The sequence below is a fragment of the Malaclemys terrapin genome, chromosome 4 (genome assembly GCF_027887155.1).
Source record: "Malaclemys terrapin pileata isolate rMalTer1 chromosome 4, rMalTer1.hap1, whole genome shotgun sequence".
Classification (NCBI taxonomy): Eukaryota; Metazoa; Chordata; order Testudines; family Emydidae; genus Malaclemys; species Malaclemys terrapin.
The window spans coordinates 86,742,498-86,755,691 of record NC_071508.1 but is presented as its reverse complement, the minus strand read 5'-3'; the positions used below and the strand labels follow the sequence as shown (position 1 = coordinate 86,755,691).

Here is a 13,194-nt window from a genome sequence, read left to right as displayed (position 1 = left end):
AAGGGAAAGAAATGTTAAGGTAAGGCAAGACTTAAACAAAAACCTCCCCAAACCTCTGAGAAATATTGGAAAGTGTGAAAATGAGGTTAAGGTATCCCAAATAACCTTAACTCTCCCTTTCTATCCTCCCTGTAGTCTGCACCCTTTATCTAAGGCAAATAGATGTCTATGACAACAGTTGCTGCTAGTTGAGCATCTTGAACCTCATATGCTTTGGTGGTTTACCTGCAGAGTCTGAACTCCATAGATATGGTTATTTTTAACTGCATCCCCACTGAGTCCATAGCAAAGTACTTATAACAAAACCACAAAGGTATACAGGGTCTAAGGTGGATTAACTTCCAGTGAAAGAAGGTAAGTATTGCATATAGGGAAGGTATGTATGGTGTGAGTTGAATAGGGCTTTGTTGTGCGCTTGAAGCTTCAGGTGGAGATGTTGATGGTCAATGGAGGTTGAATTGGAGGATTATCTGCAGTGTGTAAGGTGGACCTGTATGAATGTGCACATATTTGTATGTTCAGAAAAGATATGTGTTGTGGCGTGTGAGAGTCACATTGCAATATAGACAGTACACAGTGTGGTGGTGAAAATTTAATATGGGTGGGGGGTGGCCGAGGACAGGAAGATAGAATTAAGTTTGTTTTTAGGATACCTTCATTTTTCCATTCCGTGTTTCCTTTTTTTAATGTTGTATTGAAACTTAGAATTTCTTGGCTTTTCCATTTTTATTTTAGGAAATTTCCTCTTCTCCTGCCCCTTTAATGTGTGTGTATGTATATGTGTGTGTGTGTGTGTGTGTGTGTGTGTGTGTGTATATATATATATATATATATATATATATATATAAATTAGTTAGAACTGTAACTACATCTTAACAAAGTTTTCTGTCTGGAAATTTCCATGGTTTTTGTCAAGAATCTCGCTGTGACGCTTTGATACACACTGCTGGTTTAGAAAGATGAAAAGTATTTGTCTCAACCTTTGTTGAATATGAATGGGGTGCTGATTGCTTCTGAAAACCATGCAGGATTCATAGCTCCACCGGAATCCTTGAGTACAGGTGGGTTTGTTAAGGCCTCATCTAAGTTAATGGTGACACTGAGCTAATGGTGACAAGCTGCCAGTGGGAGGTCAGTTTCCTACAGTAGATGGACTTTAAAGTCCTCCTTGTGACAACTGCTAAATTAGTTCCAAGCCAGGTGACTAGCTCAAGGGTGCAAGCAGATTACAAAGGATATAAGAATGCAGGTCTTAGTCTGCAGGGCAGCTCCTGGATTATTAAGGGCTTCAAAGGTCTGTAGCAAATGACTTCAACATTTTAAATATGAAGCATTCTCCAAAACACACAAAGGGATTGATCTTTGTGGAGGATAGGAGAATAAAACAAACGTGGAGTCTAGGCCAAGCCATCTTTGAGATATGACATGCCAAAAAGACTTAGTTTTTCCAAAATGGAGAAAAAAAAATCACATTTTAATCTCACTGTCATAGGTCTGAAATCCTGTCTGACTCACCTCAAATGAGGCTCAACAGGAACCTTGTTCATATCTAGTCCCTCCCACACCTTCCAACAGCCCAGGATTGCTCCTTGCGTGTATCTCTCGAGTGCTTCAAATGGTTCACTCTTGAATAGCCCTGTTGCCCACCATAACTCAGTGTGCTTGGTCACCTTGGGTACATCTACACTGCAGTTAATCACCCAGGGCTGGCCTGTGCCATCTGATGTGGGCTCTTGAGCCGTAAAATTGTGGTGTAGACATTCAGGTTCGGGCTGGAGCCTGAGCTCTGGAACCCTCTTCCCCTCACGAGGACCCAGAGCTTTCTACGCCACAATTTTGCAGCCCGAGACCCGCAAACCTGCCAGCTAACACAGGCCAGCTGCAGGTGTTTAGAGGGGAATGTCTACACTGCAGTTAGAGTAGACTGCTACAAAAACCACTCCACCTGGGGTGACCCTGAAGGTTGCGCAGAAGCATCAACTGGTACAACACACAGCGGCGAATATCTGACAGTAGATAATTGAGGAGAATATTTCACGTTTGTTCTCTGCCCTTCTTACAATTATTGATCTGCTTTAAAGACTTAGGGCCAAGTTCCCTGCAGGTGTAAATGTAACACCATTGATTTAAATGGAGTTGTACCCATTTATGCCAGTGGAAAATTTGGCTCCTACTCATAACCCAGATGCTGGCGTGTAGGATGAATATCGAGCTACCTCTGGACCTCCCCTTTCTCTCTCCACGCTTGCTGAGAACACCACGATCAACAGGGATGTTACAGCTGTCCGAGTCCAGGGTGAAGCACTGTATGGCTGGGAGCTGTGTGTTTTTGGTGCGGGGTGGGCTGTTGGATCAGGACCTCGCTACCAGGGATCAGGCTGAATTCAAGTCTAGCCATCTTCAGAGCACAATGCAAGTTGTGGCTCTCCGGGCAATGCTCTTCTCCCAAGGAAGAAGGCTGGTGATATCGTGTCCGAAAGGGAGATGGCCAGTGGCCTGTTGATATTGCTTTATTTTTACTTTGGTAATCTTCATGCAAGAATGATCCTTCAGAAATGCCTAGACAGGCAGGGGCAGAGACTATAGCCCTAGTCAGACAGCACAGATGCTTGTACTAATGCTTGCAGTTGGCACCTGAGTGCTATGGTGATGGGCGCATTAGAAACTGGAAGATGAGTCTTCTCCTTGTTCTCTTGTAAATTTACTCTCACTCTTTGGGCATCTTTTTTCCTTGTGTTAAACGTGAAGGATAATTTCAGGCTCGCTACTTCTCATTATGTTCTCCCTTTTTTACCTTAAATAATCCATCTAGCCAAACCCAACCTGACAGATGTTGCCCTCGCTGTGACACTGAGCACACAGCATGCTGCATGAAAATCTGGCTTTGTGGGTGAATGCAGCATGAGCAGTGACCCTCCTAGCATCCCTGCTAAAAATAAAACTCTTCCCTTCTGGCAGTCTTGGGGTTGCTTTTAATAGGTAGCCAGTCTCACCCCAGGGCTTAACTTTCAGCATGCTGGGAGCTGGCTCATCGCTGGGAAGCTGCACTCAGGTAGTGAGGGTGAGGATGTTTAGCTGCAGCAGGTGCACCTCAGTTGCTCCCTAACAAACTGCCAGATCACCCAGATACATGATAGGTAATGCTCTGCATTTCCTAGCCCTTGTGCAGCATACATCTGTGTCCTCCAACCACCCAGCCTCCTCGATACTCCTTAACCCAGCTCTGTCTTCCCAGTTACATAAACCTCACGCTACCCTTGATTGTTACCCCGACAAGCAACTCAACCCTCTGCCAGCTGCCTTGTCCTGTTAACAGCCCTCACACAGTGTTCCAGATCAGCGCCCCTCTCGGCTGCTGGTTAGCTGTCCCTCTCAAAGGAAAATCGGTATTGCCATGCTAGATCACACCAATGGCTGGACACTGTTCAGAACTAGATGCTTCATTATGGGAGTCTTTACACCTTCCTCTATAGCGGCAGTAAAATTCCTATGGCTGCAGATGTTTGTTTGTAACCCAAGGAAGCTAGTGGTTGGCTTATATTCTGGAGAGTGAGGGTTGATGCATCATATATGTATTATCCTAGCTAGGGAAACTGTGGATTGTTTTAATATTCAGATACATATTGAACCCTTTTTTGAATCCCACCAAGCTATTTGTCTTGGCATGGCAATGGGTTACACAGGCTTTATGCTATTTTGTTTTTAATTCAACCACTTCCAGGACCCCAGATAAAAAGCCCAGAGCCTACGTGCTTCTCCATTCTGTTTCCCTTGGACAAATCTTGATACCAGTCCCAACTCTCAGCACCCTCCATCTACAAATCCTACCTTTCCAGGAGTCCTCCACCTGGATATTATGCTGTAACTTGAGGCTTAAAGTGAATTATGAGTAAGGCTATGATTTTATCATGGGTATTTTTAGTAAAAGTCAGGGACAGGTCACTGGCAAGAAACAAAAAAATCACAGAAGCTGTGACCTGTCCCTGACTTTTACTAAAAACATCCCTGACAAAATGGGGAGGGGAGGGTACAGCACCCTGCCCTGCGGGGCTGGGTGCTGTGGGGGGGGGGGGTCCTCTGCCACCCGTGGTGGCATGGGGAGATGCAGGGGGCCCCATGCCAGTGCTGAGCAGCTCTGGATTCCCTCTGCTGCCACCAGCTGGGAGCTGTGGCCGCTGAGCAGCTCCAGGGTCCCTCTGCCACCGGTGGCAGCGGCTATGGGGGAGCCATGGCTGCTCGCGGCGGTTGAGCTGCTGTGGGGGGGACCCCTCCCGGCGGCAGCTGGGCAGATCAGAGGTCTCAGCAGCTGGTCAGTTGCGGGGAGGGGGGGTCCCGCAACCCGCAGCTGCCCTGCCACCTGTGGAGGCTGGGCTGCTGCGGGGCCCCCGTTGCCGGCAGCGGCTGGTCAGCAGTGGGGCCTCCACTGTCACGGAGGTTGCTGGAAGTCATGGATTCCGTGACTTCCGCAACCTCCGTGACATAATCTTAGCCTTAATTATGAGAAGTTCTGAATTTTCCACTAGCCAACTACTGACCTATGGGAAAACAGGGGAGTGCTGCCTCAGCCATCCCTGACCATTGGAACAGATTGATGTATCCATCTTTGTCTGATAACCGAAGGGCATCACATCAACTGTCCCCCACCGGCTTTCCCTGAGTTTCTGCCACCAGGCATGGGGAGATAAATTGGTTTCAGCCTATGAATGACATACCCGAGAAGCAAAGCAGCCAATTTTAAGGAGTAAATTAATACTAAGTAAGGATTAGTCTCCTGCAGATTTTCTTGTGCATCTTGTTTGTTTTAAACCTGATGGTTTTATTAACACCCCTCTGGGATCCACGGTGTTGGTGCTGAGTAAAGCTGGGCGGAGGATGGCAATTCTGTTTCGCAACAATGTTTCCAAGGTTTCCAGGCTTGTTTTTGTTCTGCACTGGAATGAAAACTAAACCTTCCAAATGTTTTAGCAAATGGGTTTGTGTTGAAAAGATCAGTTGTTTTTTTTTGGGGGGGGGTTCTCTTTCTCTCCCTAGAAATGACCAGAGTCCCCTCTGGACCTCAGAATCCTACCTGTTAAAACTTTATTGAAAAAGATACGTCTGCAAAATATTTTGCATTTTAAACAGCATTTTTTATTAAAAAAAACATTTAGTTGAAAATATTCCAACCATCTCCAGTGCTGATAAGTGCTTTTCAGGCTTCCAGCTGCTAGAAGGCATGCTCATTCCAGGTGATAGCTGCCTTGTGGTGGTTAATGTGGTTAACACATTTTCCAGCATGGTGTTTTCCCCCCAGTATAGACCAGTCCTAGGGTGGGTCAGTATCCATGGCCCATTCAATCCTGGGCCTCTTTGCTGTGATGACAAGTGCTAATTGTGTGCGTGTGAAATAATATATGGATGCTTTTCCACAGGAGCTGGTTTGCAATACTGTTTAGGAGAGTTAAATGACCGTGGGAGACTTCCACCATTTTGGATCAAAATGTAGTGTTGCCATCCCCAAGAATTCAAAAATTGAGTCAGGCCCCCCCAAAAATCATGAGTTTGGCTTAAAAATCACGTGTTTTTTTTTTTTTTTTTTTTTTTTAAATGGTACATCTGGGAATTTTTGTTTGCCTTCTGGTTTCCAAGTCTTTGGGGTACACTGAGGTCACATTTTCAAGATTTTTCTCTGCAACCAAGAGACTAGAAACTTACTTTTTTTTCCTTTCGAAAGCTGAAATCCTTGTGCAATCTCTTGATTCCAATAGCTTGGACATTAATAAAAAACACCAAATATCACCAGACTGCTGATTAAAATCAGTCAGCAGCACTGGAATTTCACAAGACGAGCTTATCAGTGCCATGACATGTCTGCACCAAGAAACATCAGCACCATCAAACCTTACACTGATCTGGCCTCAAACCCAAACTCTAGCCTCAGCCTAATTCAGATCTGAAAAACGGGCCCATCTCTATATATGTCACAGGCTGGATGGCCCTTTAAGGCTCCACAAAGATGCTCCTAGTCAGCTGGAGATCAGGTGGCTCATCTTTTGTTACCAGATCCAGCTGGGGAGTTCCATAAAGAGCTGAGTGACCCCAGCTAGAGGGGAGTTTGAGGAGAGGAATGGGGAGAAGCCTGAGAAGGACAGACAGGCTGCTCCCAGGGTGACTTGGAAGCTTGACCAGAGGCAGGAACCCTGCAGAGCATCAGCCTGCCTGAACCCGAGTGAGGGGAAGTGTGCGCCAGCCCCTGGCTATTGCAGGCCCGGGAGCATGGGACAAGGTGTGGTTGAAGACTACAGCGGCTGAGACCCACCTGTGAGGAAGAGATGACCTGCTGAGCCTGTCTGGGCTGAAGCTTTGGTTGTTTTCAATCTTTGTTGGACTTTGATAAAGTAGAGTGCAGTCTCTTCTGGAGCTGCAGAGTCGAGTGTCCTGGCCATAGGCCAGAGAGGGGTGGAAACTTGCTTGCCTTTGTGTTTTTGTTAAATCTGGGGCATATCTTCTTCTCCCTCTCATGTGGATGACTCCACCGTACCCATGATACCAGTGGTGTGTCTACCTTGAGGAGAGTAGACTTCTAGTTTAACTGTTGTCAGCATGGAGTTGTTGTCCCATCGGGGTCATCAGTAGATATGTAGGGGCTGTGGCTGCAGTTCCCTCTATTCCACTGAAGCAGATGACAGGAGCAACCATAAACTGACCACTGATACGTGGGGCACCTCTTTTGAAGTGCCATGAGGATTAGTGCAAAGGATTGCGGGGGTGGGGGGGTGTCTGAGGAGGATTGGCTGCGAGTGGCTGACTGGAGTCGTGGTAAAAGAGCTTGTGAACTCCTGCCTTAGCTATTGGCTCAAGCCTGTTCTCCGCTGCATTGCCCATGAGAGGGGGATTCTGTGCCCTACTGGTACTTCCAACATCACAGCAAGTGGAAAATGCCTCTCTTAGTCTTCCCTCATAGACATGCACGGAAGGAATTGCTGCAGTGCTTAAGGCGTTTGGGGACTCTTCTCTCCTCAGTGAAGCAGGGACATAGCCACGGGCCCACCCACTCAGTGTCCAGGCCCACCCAAATATGAATAGGGGTGTAGTGCTGCCACAGTGGCCCAGAGCATCACTTGGGCACCTGAAATCCAGGACAGAGCTATGTGGCTGCCCTTCAGAAAGCTACGCTCCAGCAGCTCTGCCTTGCCGTTTTCTGAGCCTCCCCATGTGCGTGCCCAGCTCGGCAGGTGAAGCCCTGTGTCTGGGGGCACCACGGCTATGAAGAGGGCGTGGCATCGGAGAAGCTGAGCTGGTGAACTACCAGGCTCTCCTGGGCCAGTATGAGTTCAATCTGTGGGGCTCCCTGCCCAAGTTTAAGGACTCCCTTCAAGTGTGTGATAGGAAGGAGATCAAAGTGCTGGTGGAGGAGGGTACAGCGGCTGCCAGGGCAACCCTGCATCTGAAGCTGCCTGCAGCAGACACGGTTGCGCGGTCCATGGCCTCAGCGGTGTCCATGAGAAGGGCGTCGTGGCTCCTGCTCTCTGGGCTGTCCAGCGAGGCGCAGACCTCCCTGCAGGACCTCCGGTTTGATGGCAAAACTCTGTTTGTGGAATAAATGGATATAAAGCTGCATGGCCTGAAAGACTCCCACACGACTCTCCAGACTCTGGGCCCCTATGTTCTGGCTCCGGCTAAACCTAAGTTCAAGCTGCAGCAGACTCCCACTCAGGCCACCCACACACAATATGAGACTGCGGGACTATAATAGACGCCTACAGAGGCAGTCTCGGCCTGTCCCCCAGTCTGGGTCCTCCAAGGGCAAGCAAGCGGGGAAAAGGTGGTTTTGACGGGATGCCCAGGGGCACCCTGCCAGTTCTCATCGGGGATCCACCCTCAGTAAAGCTTCCCTTCTCTAATCGGTTGTGTGCTTTCCTCCCTGAGTGGTCACGGCTGACCTCGGACCAATGGGTCCTCAGCACCATCTCCCGGGGCTACACCCTCCAGTTTACTTCCTCCCCGCCCAAGTGCCCCCATCCCTCCTGGGGGACCCCTTGCACGAGGCTCTGCTCAAGCAGGAGGTGGGGCGGCGCCTAGGAGTGGTGGAAACGGTACCCAGGGAGTTCAAGGGGTCCTGTTCCCACTATTTCCTTATCCTGAAGGCCAAAGGCGGGCTCAGGCCCATCTTGGACCTGCGAGGCTTGAACCAATACATGGTGAAGCTCCAGTTCTGCACGGTCTCCCTGGCCTCCATCATCCCCTCCCTGGATCCTGGGGACTGGTACACTGCCCTTGATCTGCAGGACGTGTACTTCCATGTTCATTTCTCCGTTTCACGGTGGGGTAGGAACACTACCAATTTATGGTCCTCCTGTTTGGCCTGTCCACTGCCCCCAGGGTATTCATGAAATGTATGTCAGTGGTAGCGGCCTACCTCAGGTGCTGTGGGATCTAGATCTTCCCCTATCTGGACAACTGGTTGGTCAAGGGCAGCTCCCAGTTGCAGGTGTGGGATCACATGGCGCTCCTGTCCACGTGCACCACTTTGGGCCTGTTGGTAAACAACACCAAGTCCACATTAGTCCCGGTTCAATGCATAGAGTTTATTGGGGCGGTCCTGGACGCCTTGTCGGCCAGAGCCTCCTTCCCACTGGACAGGTTTGAGACCCTGAAGGGGCTCATCGACACAGTCATAAGATTTCTGGTGACAACAGCCAGAGCGTGCCTCCAGCTCTTGCGTCACATGTTGGCATGCGCGTATGTGGTACCTCACGCCAGACTCAGGATGAGGCCCCTCCAGCTCTGGTTGGCCTCGGAGTTCTCCCAGGCCCGGGACATGCTCTGAGCCTACTTGGCAAAGTGGTCTCGATTTTCCAGATGGGCGGACGAGTGGGGGTGTTTCCCCGGTGGCTGCCCTGATCCACCTTTATTCTGAACTATCTCCTTCACCTTAGAGCCCAGGGCCTGGAGCCCTCGTCAGTCAAGGTGCTCTTGGCAGCCATATCAGCCTTCCGTCCGCCGGTGCAGGGCCACACGGTATTCTCCCGTGCTATGACTGGCCGATTCCTTAAGGGGTTAAATCACCTCTTCCCATATGTTAGGCCCCCTGTCCCGCAGTGGGACCTAAACCTGGTGTTGGCCTGTCTCACGGGGCCCCGGTTTGAGCTGCTAGCCACGTGCTCCTGGTCACACCTCTCGTGGAAGGTAGTCTTCCTGGTTGCGATCACGTCAGCTAGGTGGGTCTCGGAGCTCAGGGCCCTGACCTCCGAGCCCCAGTACATGGCGTTTCATAAAGATAAGATCCAGCTCCAACCACACCCTTTGTTCCTCCCGAAGGTGGTCTCTGCCTATCACATGGGTCAGGACATTTTTCTGCCGGTCCTCTGCCCCAAGCCCCATCCGTCCAGTGAGGAGCGCTGCCTCCACACGCTGGATGTGAGATGGGTTCTGGCTTTCTACTTGGAGCGGACTAAGCCATTTAGAAAGTCCTCGCAACTGTTCATCACCTCGGCCGAGTGCGTGAAAGGTCGGCCGATCTACACTCGGCTCTCCAATCGGATCACCCCATGCATCCGTACCTGTTATGACCTGGCAGGAATCCCTCCGCCACTAATTGTGAAGGCGCACTCGACTCAGGCGCAGGCCTTGTCGGCTGCCTTTTTGGCCCACGTGCCCATTCAGGACATTTGTAGGGCTGCCATGTGGTCTTCAGGTCACACGTTCACCTCGCACTATGCAATCGTCTCCCAGACCAGGGATGACACCGGGTTCGGCAAGGGCTATGCTCCGTCCCGAGAATTTGTGAACTCCTACCCACCTCCAACAGATATACCTTGGAATCACCTATTGTGGAATACACATGAGCAATCATTCGAAGAAGAAGAGACAGTTACCTGTTCCGTAACTGGTGTTCTTCGAGATGTGTTGCTCATGTCTATTCCACATCTCGCCCTCCTTCCCCTCTGTCGGCGTTGTCTGGCAAGAAGGAACTGAAGGTGCGGGGGAGTGCGCAGCACCCCTTTATACCGCGCCTTGGTACTATGGGTACTGCTAGGGGAAAAACTTCTGGCACGGTGCACATGGCGAGCACACATACCTATTGTGGAATAGACATGAGCAACACATCTCGAAGAACACCAGTTACGGAAAAGGTAACTTTTTTTTGATCTTCTCATTAGCTTCAATAGGAGTGGCTTGTGTAATACCCCTGCACCTCCGTGGCAGCACAGAGTCCGCTCTCTCTTCTTCCCTTATGGTTTGAATAGAATGCATAGCTTGTAATGAACATTGTTTCAGACACCCAATGTAAGTGAATCCGGTCTCTGGACCTCCAGGGTTAGGAGACACTTTCAAAAGCAAATCCAAAGTGGCTCAGCTGTAGCCAAGTAGAGATTGTTACTCGGCGCATGCCTGGCAAGTGGGACGCTCCCCAGGCGTACCTGGCTACCCTCTGTCCTTAGCATGAGGAAGTCTTGTCTGTGCTTGCTGTGGATCAGCTCTCTGACTCCACCAACCTCTGGCAACACAAGCACTGCCTGCCAGGCCTCCACAAGCCTTGCTGTCTCCACGCAGGTTAGCGATAGGCACACGCCAACCCCCGAGTCCTACGAGTGTCCCTCTGGCGTGCCCAGGCCCTGCTCCACTGAACACTCTCAGAACTCTCTGGGTCTCTACTCCCAAAGGAATAGTACACACCAGCTTACTAGTTTCACATCAGGATCACCGCTCTGCTTAACACACCGCATTTAGATGTGTTTATAGTGAAAACAGGAGTGTTTATTATCAAAGAACAGAGATTTAAATGATAGTAAGAATGAATATTGGAAACAAATGGTTATCTATATTAAAACAAAATCATACAATGCTTCCTAGAGTCTAAACTAACAAGACATTCCCCTGTTTCCTACAAGGTATCTTACCCCACATCCTTTTTCCCCAGCATTTTCAACCAGGATGGCTGACACCCTCCTTTCATAAGATCAAGCCCACAGGCAACCTGTCTTCCTAGATTGAAGGATGCCCCGAGTACCTCTGTGCTCCTAGTTATACCCCAGAAGTTCATTGTCTTTACTCATAAACATGATAACCTCTCCTGTTTTTGTGTTTTCTTGCAGCACTTGCAATCTACTCATTAGCATTTGATTCAATATGCAAATAGACATCCATTGTACAATACACAACCAGGGAGATAAGTGGCTCCCACTTCCTGTACCTTTATGTGACCTGCCTTTAACTACCAGGCCTTAAGAATGTATTCATACGTAACTCCTTACACATTATCTGCCCATACATTTTGCAATGAATGTGGTGACTAGTGTGAGGCATGCTTTGAGAGACCCCTCATGACCCCTTTTGGTGAACCCACAGGAACTCCCGTGCCCTCTGCCAGTGAGCATCAACTGGTCCTGGGGTAACAGCAAGGAAGTGGCCAGGCCTTTTGTACTGGGAGATGGGGCTGCTGTTGTGGATGAATGAGGGTTTTCTGCATTTGTCCCTTTGAATGCAGTCTTCTCTCATGATTCAGCCACTTCACATATCCAAGCAAATCTGGGGCTATTGAATTGAGATCCCCTTGCTATTGCCAGTGTGGAGTGGCGTATGATAGAGAAATTGGTTGGGGTAGGGAAGGGAATGGTACGGATGGAATGTGTGTGTGTGTGTGTGAGAGAGAGAGAATGAATTATGAGGGGGAGGTGGATGGAAGTTTCCTATTGAGCAGTAGATGAAATGAAATGCTGTCAAGACTTAGAGCCTGATCTTCCGCTAATATAACTTGCTGTAACTTTATTGGCCCTAAGAATCATCTCTCTTCCCCATAGCAATCTGCAGCTGAACTTGAGGGGACAGTTAGGCTTTTGTGCCTCTCCAGGCCCGAAAGAGGGTTCTTATTGTATGGCCTCAGCACAAGGAGGCATTTTGGCAGAGGAGGAAGGGGAGAGAGGGTGAGTGATGTTTTTGAATATACTAATAATTCTTTCCACCTCGGTAAGAGAGAGAGAACACCATTTTTATGATGGACTTTGTTAGATGCCTTAGAAATACGATATAGAATACCTTGCACCTGAAGCTCTCAACATGCTTTACAGACATTTTGAGTTAAACTTCACAGCCCCCTGTGAGATAGGTCAGTATTATCCCTGAGTTGCAGATGGAAAAATGGAGGCACAGAAGTTAAGGCCTACATTTTCAAAGTGCAGGGGTGGGGGAGCTAATTTTAGAGACTTGGATCCATTGTTGGGGGTGTGAATAGGAGGTCTGATTTTGGAATCCTTTGAAAATCAGGTCTTTTTTTAGGCAGCTGAGTTTGAAATTTTTGGCCTAAGTGACTTACCCAAGGTTTCACAGATTTCCTTTCTTCTGGAGAAGGAGGTAATAGGATTTCACCAGAAGGCTGAAGTTGCTGGGGGAAATCATGTCAGATAGTGCCTGATTTTCAAAGGTACTTATGTGCCTATAGATGGATGTAGGCACCTAATGGGAAATTATTTATTTCAATGGCAGGTTAGGTGCTTTTGAAAATTCCACTAGATGCCTAACTGTATCTTCAGGTTTCTAAAGATCTTTGAAAATCTGGCCTATAGTGCTTCCTTTGGTGAGTTATGAGAGACAGATTGAGGCTGTGAATCAGCTGGAGGATGAAGGAAGTAGTAGTAATGCTGCAAAGGGAAAAGCAGAAGGAAAAACATGTATGGAGATATTTACCCTGGTTGCCAACCATAGTGTAGGTTGTTTGCCCTTGACAAGACAGAGGGCCAGCTGACTGGGAAGAAACCAAGGACAGACAATAACTCAGACCTGCAGTCTAAATGCAAGTGTCAAAAGAAAGAAGCAAGTGATCCTGTCCGGTGAGACTCTATTGAAGAACAAATCCTGGCCTATCTATATCACAGCCAAAGAGAACAGAATGGTATTGCTTTTTGCATCCCATGAGAGATGTGACCAAAAAAAAAAGAGGGTTGGGGAGGAGGGGAATCAAAGGCCTGAACAATGCTTCCACTTACTGTAATCACTGTAACAGCTGAGCTTCCACTTATTGTAGTCCATGTGATCGCTGCAATTACCGTATGATAAATCTGACTTCAATCTCTAGTAGATAATAGAGCTTATGTTAAGAGAGAATCTGCAAACAACTAGTACATTAGGAACAAAGAACAGTAAGCAGCCTGGTCTTGTGAAGAATTAATCATGCTCAATTTAAAAAAAAACTGAATTGCAAAATTAGCAGCGGAA

The 13,194-nt window shown here is 48.4% G+C and overlaps 1 protein-coding gene across 5 annotated transcripts in view; it reads left to right on the top strand.

Annotated features, from left to right (window-relative positions):
• The window catches only part of SLC8A3 (solute carrier family 8 member A3), a 210,883-nt gene that overhangs the window by 36,876 nt on the left and 160,813 nt on the right, over window positions 1-13,194 (top strand). Inside the window, exon 2 of one of the 5 annotated variants that reach the window (XM_054028669.1) lies at window positions 11,784-11,906. The exons of the other annotated variants lie outside the window; for them this stretch is intronic. The gene's annotated coding sequence lies outside the window, so the exon portion shown is untranslated. The remainder of the gene's footprint in view (window positions 1-11,783; window positions 11,907-13,194) is intronic. 5 annotated transcript variants of the gene reach the window in all.